Consider the following 7500-nt stretch of genomic DNA (forward strand, 5'->3'; position numbering starts at 1 on the left):
TGGCCAGCTGCGCAAAGACAGGGTCAAAGAACTCGCTAATTACATTAGTCTTATCTGGTGTAACTGCCTGTAATGAGCTCTTGTCCGTACTGCATCGCATACCAAGTATATTTTAATAATTCAAATTGAAATAAAGTTGAAGCCGCGCTGATTAGAACGGTGCCATTGGCAGTCGAGGCTTAGTTCGCCGACGTCTTTACGAGGCTAGTTTACATAATGGAAACACAAGAGATTGCTTAAGCAGTGCGTGCATTCCGACCCCATGGCTGCGAGTCGTGTCCGCTGGAAGCACATGCGCCGACGCGCAGAACCAAGCAGAGCCGCGAGCATGAATCCACAGATGATAACACACGCATAACGTACACACAATACATGTATACACACGGACACACACACACACACACACACACACACACACACACACACACACACACACACACACACACACACACACACACACATATATATGTATATATATATAATATTTATATATAATATATATATATATATATAGATAGATATGGAGTATTCTATCTATATCTACCTATGTATGTAAATAAGTATGTGTATGTTTGTGTGCATATGTATATAGATATGTATGTGTGTGTACATGTTATAATTATGCGCCCTCATGAACTATAAATTGAACCGCTTTTCTATGAATCTAGATTATATATATTTTTTTCTTGTTTCACAGGTATGTACCGGCCCCGGATGCACAGTTAATGAGCGCCCGTGCGAGAGTGAGTATGATTACCAAAGCACAGTTGTCAACCCCGGTCTGCCTCGTGACGCCGCCGCCCCTGGTCCCCGTCGCACGACCCCCGGGGCACTCAGCGCGGTGTAAGCGGAGGCGTCCGGGGCGACCGGGGAGCCAGCTCGTCTCTGGGGCATAAGCGGAGGCGTCCGGGGCGACCGGGGAGCCAGTTCGTCTCTGGGGCATAAACGGAGGCGTCCGGGGCGACCGGGGAGCCAGTTCGTCTCTGGGGCAGAAGCGGAGGCGTCCGGGGCGACCGGGGAGCCAGCTCGTCTCTGGGGCATAAACGGAGGCGTCCGGGGCGATCGGGGAGCCAGATAGTCTCTGGGGCAGAAGCGGAGGCGTCCGGGGCGACCGGGGAGCCAGTTCGTCTCTGGGGCAGAAGCGGAGGCGTCCGGGGCGACCGGGGAGCCAGTTCGTCTCTGGGGCATAAGCGGAGGCGTCCGGGGCGACCGGGGAGCCAGTTCGTCTCTGGGGCATAAGCGGAGGCGTCCGGGGCGACCGGGGAGCCAGTTCGTCTCTGGGGCAGAAGCGGAGGCGTCCGGGGCGACCGGGGAGCCAGTTCGTCTCTGGGGCAGAAGCGGAGGCGTCCGGGGCGACCGGGGAGCCAGTTCGTCTCTGGGGCAGAAGCGGAGGCGTCCGGGGCGACCGGGGAGCCAGTTCGTCTCTGGGGCATAAGCGGAGGCGTCCGGGGCGACCGGGGAGCCAGTTCGTCTCTGGGGCAGAAGCGGAGGCGTCCGGGGCGACCGGGGAGCCAGTTCGTCTCTGGGGCATAAACGGAGGCGTCCGGGGCGACCGGGGAGCCAGCTCGTCTCTGGGGCATAAGCGGAGGCGTCCGGGGCGACCGGGGAGCCAGTTCGTCTCTGGGGCAGAAGCGGAGGCGTCCGGGGCGTCCGGGGAGCCAGCTCGTCTCTGGGGCAGAAGCGGAGGCGTCCGGGGCGACCGGGGAGCCAGTTCGTCTCTGGGGCAGAAGCGGAGGCGTCCGGGGCGACCGGGGAGCCAGTTCGTCTCTGGGGCATAAGCGGAGGCGTCCGGGGCGACCGGGGAGCCAGTTCGTCTCTGGGGCAGAAGCGGAGGCGTCCGGGGCGACCGGGGAGCCAGTTCGTCTCTGGGGCATAAACGGAGGCGTCCGGGGCGATCGGGGAGCCAGATAGTCTCTGGGGCATAAGCGGAGGCGTCCGGGGCGACCGGGGAGCCAGTTCGTCTCTGGGGCAGAAGCGGAGGCGTCCGGGGCGACCGGGGAGCCAGTTCGTCTCTGGGGCATAAGCGGAGGCGTCCGGGGCGACCGGGGAGCCAGCTCGTCTCTGGGGCATAAACGGAGGCGTCCGGGGCGACCGGGGAGCCAGTTCGTCTCTGGGGCATAAGCGGAGGCGTCCGGGGCGACCGGGGAGCCAGTTCGTCTCTGGGGCATAAGCGGAGGCGTCCGGGGAGCCAGTTCGTCTCTGGGGCAGAAGCGGAGGCGTCCGGGGAGTCAGTTCGTCTCTGGGGCATAAGCGGAGGCGTCCGGGGAGCCAGTTCGTCTCTGGGGCAGAAGCGGAGGCGTCCGGGGCGACCGGGGAGCCAGCTCGTCTCTGGGGCATAAACGGAGGCGTCCGGGGCGACCGGGGAGCCAGTTCGTCTCTGGGGCATAAGCGGAGGCGTCCGGGGCTACCGGGGAGCCAGTTCGTCTCTGGGGCATAAGCGGAGGCGTCCGGGGCGACCGGGGAGCCAGTTCGTCTCTGGGGCATAAGCGGAGGCGTCCGGGGCGACCGTGGAGCCAGTTCGTCTCTGGGGCATAAGCGGAGGCGTCCGGGGCGACCGGGGAGCCAGCTCGTCTCTGGGGCATAAACGGAGGCGTCCGGGGCGACCGGGGAGCCAGTTCGTCTCTGGGGCAGAAGCGGAGGCGTCCGGGGCGACCGGGGAGCCAGTTCGTCTCTGGGGCATAAGCGGAGGCGTCCGGGGCGACCGGGGAGCCAGTTCGTCTCTGGGGCATAAGCGGAGGCGTCCGGGGCGACCGGGGAGCCAGTTCGTCTCTGGGGCATAAACGGAGGCGTCCGGGGCGACCGGGGAGCCAGTTCGTCTCTGGGGCAGAAGCGGAGGCGTCCGGGGCGACCGGGGAGCCAGTTCGTCTCTGGGGCATAAACGGAGGCGTCCGGGGCGACCGGGGAGCCAGTTCGTCTCTGGGGCATAAACGGAGGCGTCCGGGGCGACCGGGGAGCCAGTTCGTCTCTGGGGCATAAACGGAGGCGTCCGGGGCGACCGGGGAGCCAGTTCGTCTCTGGGGCATAAGCGGAGGCGTCCGGGGCGACCGGGGAGCCAGATAGTCTCTGGGGCATAAGCGGAGGCGTCCGGGGCGACCGGGGAGCCAGCTCGTCTCTGGGGCAGAAGCGGAGGCGTCCGGGGCGACCGGGGAGCCAGTTCGTCTCTGGGGCAGAAGCGGAGGCGTCCGGGGCGACCGGGGAGCCAGTTCGTCTCTGGGGCAGAAGCGGAGGCGTCCGGGGCGACCGGGGAGCCAGTTCGTCTCTGGGGCATAAGCGGAGGCGTCCGGGGAGCCAGTTCGTCTCTGGGGCAGAAGCGGAGGCGTCCGGGGCGACCGGGGAGCCAGTTCGTCTCTGGGGCATAAGCGGAGGCGTCCGGGGCGACCGGGGAGCCAGTTCGTCTCTGGGGCATAAGCGGAGGCGTCCGGGGCGACCGGGGAGCCAGTTCGTCTCTGGGGCATAAGCGGAGGCGTCCGGGGCGTCCGGGGAGCCAGCTCGTCTCTGGGGCAGAAGCGGAGGCGTCCGGGGCGACCGGGGAGCCAGTTCGTCTCTGGGGCAGAAGCGGAGGCGTCCGGGGCGACCGGGGAGCCAGTTCGTCTCTGGGGCATAAGCGGAGGCGTCCGGGGCGACCGGGGAGCCAGTTCGTCTCTGGGGCATAAGCGGAGGCGTCCGGGGCGTCCGGGGAGCCAGCTCGTCTCTGGGGCAGAAGCGGAGGCGTCCGGGGCGACCGGGGAGCCAGTTCGTCTCTGGGGCATAAGCGGAGGCGTCCGGGGAGCCAGTTCGTCTCTGGGGCAGAAGCGGAGGCGTCCGGGGAGCCAGCTCGTCTCTGGGGCATAAGCGGAGGCGTCCGGGGCGACCGGGGAGCCAGTTCGTCTCTGGGGCAGAAGCGGAGGCGTCCGGGGCGACCGGGGAGCCAGTTCGTCTCTGGGGCATAAGCGGAGGCGTCCGGGGCGACCGGGGAGCCAGTTCGTCTCTGGGGCATAAGCGGAGGCGTCCGGGGCGTCCGGGGAGCCAGTTCGTCTCTGGGGCAGAAGCGGAGGCGTCCGGGGAGCCAGCTCGTCTCTGGGGCAGAAGCGGAGGCGTCCGGGGCGACCGGGGAGCCAGTTCGTCTCTGGGGCAGAAGCGGAGGCGTCCGGGGCGACCGGGGAGCCAGTTCGTCTCTGGGGCATAAGCGGAGGCGTCCGGGGCTACCGGGGAGCCAGTTCGTCTCTGGGGCATAAGCGGAGGCGTCCGGGGCGTCCGGGGAGCCAGCTCGTCTCTGGGGCAGAAGCGGAGGCGTCCGGGGCGACCGGGGAGCCAGTTCGTCTCTGGGGCATAAGCGGAGGCGTCCGGGGAGCCAATTCGTCTCTGGGGCAGAAGCGGAGGCGTCCGGGGAGCCAGTTCGTCTCTGGGGCATAAGCGGAGGCGTCCGGGGCGACCGGGGAGCCAGCTCGTCTCTGGGGCATAAACGGAGGCGTCCGGGGCGACCGGGGAGCCAGTTCGTCTCTGGGGCAGAAGTGGAGGCGTCCGGGGAGCCAGTTCGTCTCTGGGGCAGAAGCGGAGGCGACCGGGGAGCCAGTTCGTCTCTGGGGCATAAGCGGAGGCGTCCGGGGAGCCAGTTCGTCTCTGGGGCAGAAGCGGAGGCGTCCGGGGAGCCAGTTCGTCTCTGGGGCAGAAGCGGAGGCGTCCGGGGCGACCGGGGAGCCAGTTCGTCTCTGGGGCATAAGCGGAGGCGTCCGGGGCGACCGGGGAGCCAGTTCGTCTCTGGGGCATAAGCGGAGGCGTCCGGGGCGACCGGGGAGCCAGTTCGTCTCTGGGGCATAAGCGGAGGTGTCCGGGGCGACCGGGGAGCCAGTTCGTCTCTGGGGCAGAAGCGGAGGCGTCCGGGGCGACCGGGGAGCCAGTTCGTCTCTGGGGCATAAGCGGAGGCGTCCGGGGAGCCAGTTCGTCTCTGGGGCAGAAGCGGAGGCGTCCGGGGAGCCAGTTCGTCTCTGGGGCAGAAGCGGAGGCGTCCGGGGAGCCAGTTCGTCTCTGGGGCATAAGCGGAGGCGTCCGGGGAGCCAGTTCGTCTCTGGGGCAGAAGCGGAGGCGTCCGGGGCGACCGGGGAGCCAGTTCGTCTCTGGGGCATAAGCGGAGGCGTCCGGGGCGACCGGGGAGCCAGTTCGTCTCTGGGGCATAAGCGGAGGCGTCCGGGGCGACCGGGGAGCCAGTTCGTCTCTGGGGCATAAGCGGAGGCGTCCGGGGCGACCGGGGAGCCAGTTCGTCTCTGGGGCATAAGCGGAGGCGTCCGGGGCGACCGGGGAGCCAGTTCGTCTCTGGGGCAGAAGCGGAGGCGTCCGGGGCGACCGGGGAGCCAGTTCGTCTCTGGGGCAGAAGCGGAGGCGTCCGGGGAGCCAGTTCGTCTCTGGGGCAGAAGCGGAGGCGTCCGGGGCGACCGGGGAGCCAGTTCGTCTCTGGGGCATAAGCGGAGGCGTCCGGGGCGACCGGGGAGCCAGTTCGTCTCTGGGGCATAAGCGGAGGCGTCCGGGGCGACCGGGGAGCCAGTTCGTCTCTGGGGCATAAGCGGAGGCGTCCGGGGCGACCGGGGAGCCAGTTCGTCTCTGGGGCATAAGCGGAGGCATCCGGGGCGACCGGGGAGCCAGTTCGTCTCTGGGGCATAAGCGGAGGCGTCCGGGGAGCCAGTTCGTCTCTGGGGCAGAAGCGGAGGCGTCCGGGGCGACCGGGGAGCCAGTTCGTCTCTGGGGCATAAGCGGAGGCGTCCGGGGCGACCGGGGAGCCAGTTCGTCTCTGGGGCAGAAGCGGAGGCGTCCGGGGCGACCGGGGAGCCAGTTCGTCTCTGGGGCATAAGCGGAGGCGTCCGGGGCGACCGGGGAGCCAGTTCGTCTCTGGGGCATAAGCGGAGGCGTCCGGGGAGCCAGCTCGTCTCTGGGGCAGAAGCGGAGGCGTCCGGGGAGCCAGTTCGTCTCTGGGGCAGAAGCGGAGGCGTCCGGGGCGACCGGGGAGCCAGTTCGTCTCTGGGGCATAAACGGAGGCGTCCGGGGCGACCGGGGAGCCAGTTCGTCTCTGGGGCAGAAGCGGAGGCGTCCGGGGCGACCGGGGAGCCAGTTCGTCTCTGGGGCATAAGCGGAGGCGTCCGGGGAGCCAGCTCGTCTCTGGGGCAGAAGCGGAGGCGTCCGGGGCGACCGGGGAGCCAGTTCGTCTCTGGGGCATAAGCGGAGGCGTCCGGGGCGACCGGGGAGCCAGCTCGTCTCTGGGGCAGAAGCGGAGGCGTCCGGGGAGCCAGCTCGTCTCTGGGGCAGAAGCGGAGGTGTCCTGCGCTCGGTGACCTTTGTGTACCTGAGGAATCCTTGCTCATGTTATACCGAATTGCCGTAATGATTCCATAAGCGAGCGATTAATGCTGGGGACAGCAAAGGGGTATCCCAAGGGAGGCATGAGGCGCGTGACGGCCGGGCCTAAGCGCACCTGCAGTTACTGATCATCGCGCGCATGTGACGTCACGGGCGACGCCGTTGGTTTCTCACGGTTTTGTGATATGTGGGTCACGCGAAGACCTGGACCTTTGGACCCTCGCGCGGCCGCCGGGGATGCCGTGGCTCAGCGCTCGCTGCGGGGCCGCGCGAGCGCTGCCGATCCGGCCCAAGAGGGACTGAAAGGAGGGCTGCGCCACTCGACCATTGGTTGCTGCGCGGGCGGGTGAGATGGCTATCTGCGCCGCATTGAAATCTCCGTTGAGTTAAAAGCTGCGCTAATCAGTCCGCTGCATATACTATAATTATATATTGTACATGTGCGTGCAGCATACGCACACACACACAAACACACATACACGCACGCAAACACACACATCACGCATACGCACTCATGAAACATGCACACGCACACACAAAACACACACACACACATACACAAACATACACATACACACAAACACACACATACACACGCAAACACACACATCCACATCCACACACGCGCGCGCGCGCGCGCACATTCACATACATATGTGTGTGTGCCCAAGTGTTTGCATGTGTTCTGTACACGCATGTTTAGGAGTGGATGACTATTAACCCCCAAAAGGCACGCCGTGGCCCGGGCTGGGCGGAAAGCGACGCCGAAGACGCCAAGAGACAGATAGCCTCGGGAAGAAGTCTGTACATATTCACTTACAAATGTGATCATTAGGTTCCTATATGACGGAAGAATTTTTATCCAGAAACCCTTAATTGCTCTTTAGGACTCAGGTTAGAATGAATATTCATTACCTTTTAGACGCAAGTGAACACATTCCTGGACACACAAATGGCGCCTAATAAGCAGGTAGCCCGTGCTTGGCAGACTGTGCCCTACGTCCCCTAATGGATGCTGACCAGCCTCCTGGCTCAGCCCTCAGGCCCGCACACAACAGCCTGTTAACTACTCATTAATTATCCGGGAATTGCCTAAGCCCGGCTAGCTGTTCGGGCACTTGTCGCGCGCTCCGTAGGCCTACGCGCGGACGCCACCGCCAGGGAATTTCCTTTAAC

At 65.5% G+C, this 7500-nt stretch overlaps 1 protein-coding gene across 1 annotated transcript in view; it reads left to right on the forward strand.

Annotated features, from left to right (window-relative positions):
- LOC113809357 (uncharacterized) overlaps nt 1-7500 on the forward strand; it is a 106587-nt gene that overhangs the window by 98290 nt on the left and 797 nt on the right. The gene's annotated exons all lie outside the window — the stretch shown is intronic.

Source organism: Penaeus vannamei, chromosome 20 (genome assembly GCF_042767895.1).
Source record: "Penaeus vannamei isolate JL-2024 chromosome 20, ASM4276789v1, whole genome shotgun sequence".
NCBI classification, from domain to species: domain Eukaryota; kingdom Metazoa; phylum Arthropoda; class Malacostraca; order Decapoda; family Penaeidae; genus Penaeus; species Penaeus vannamei.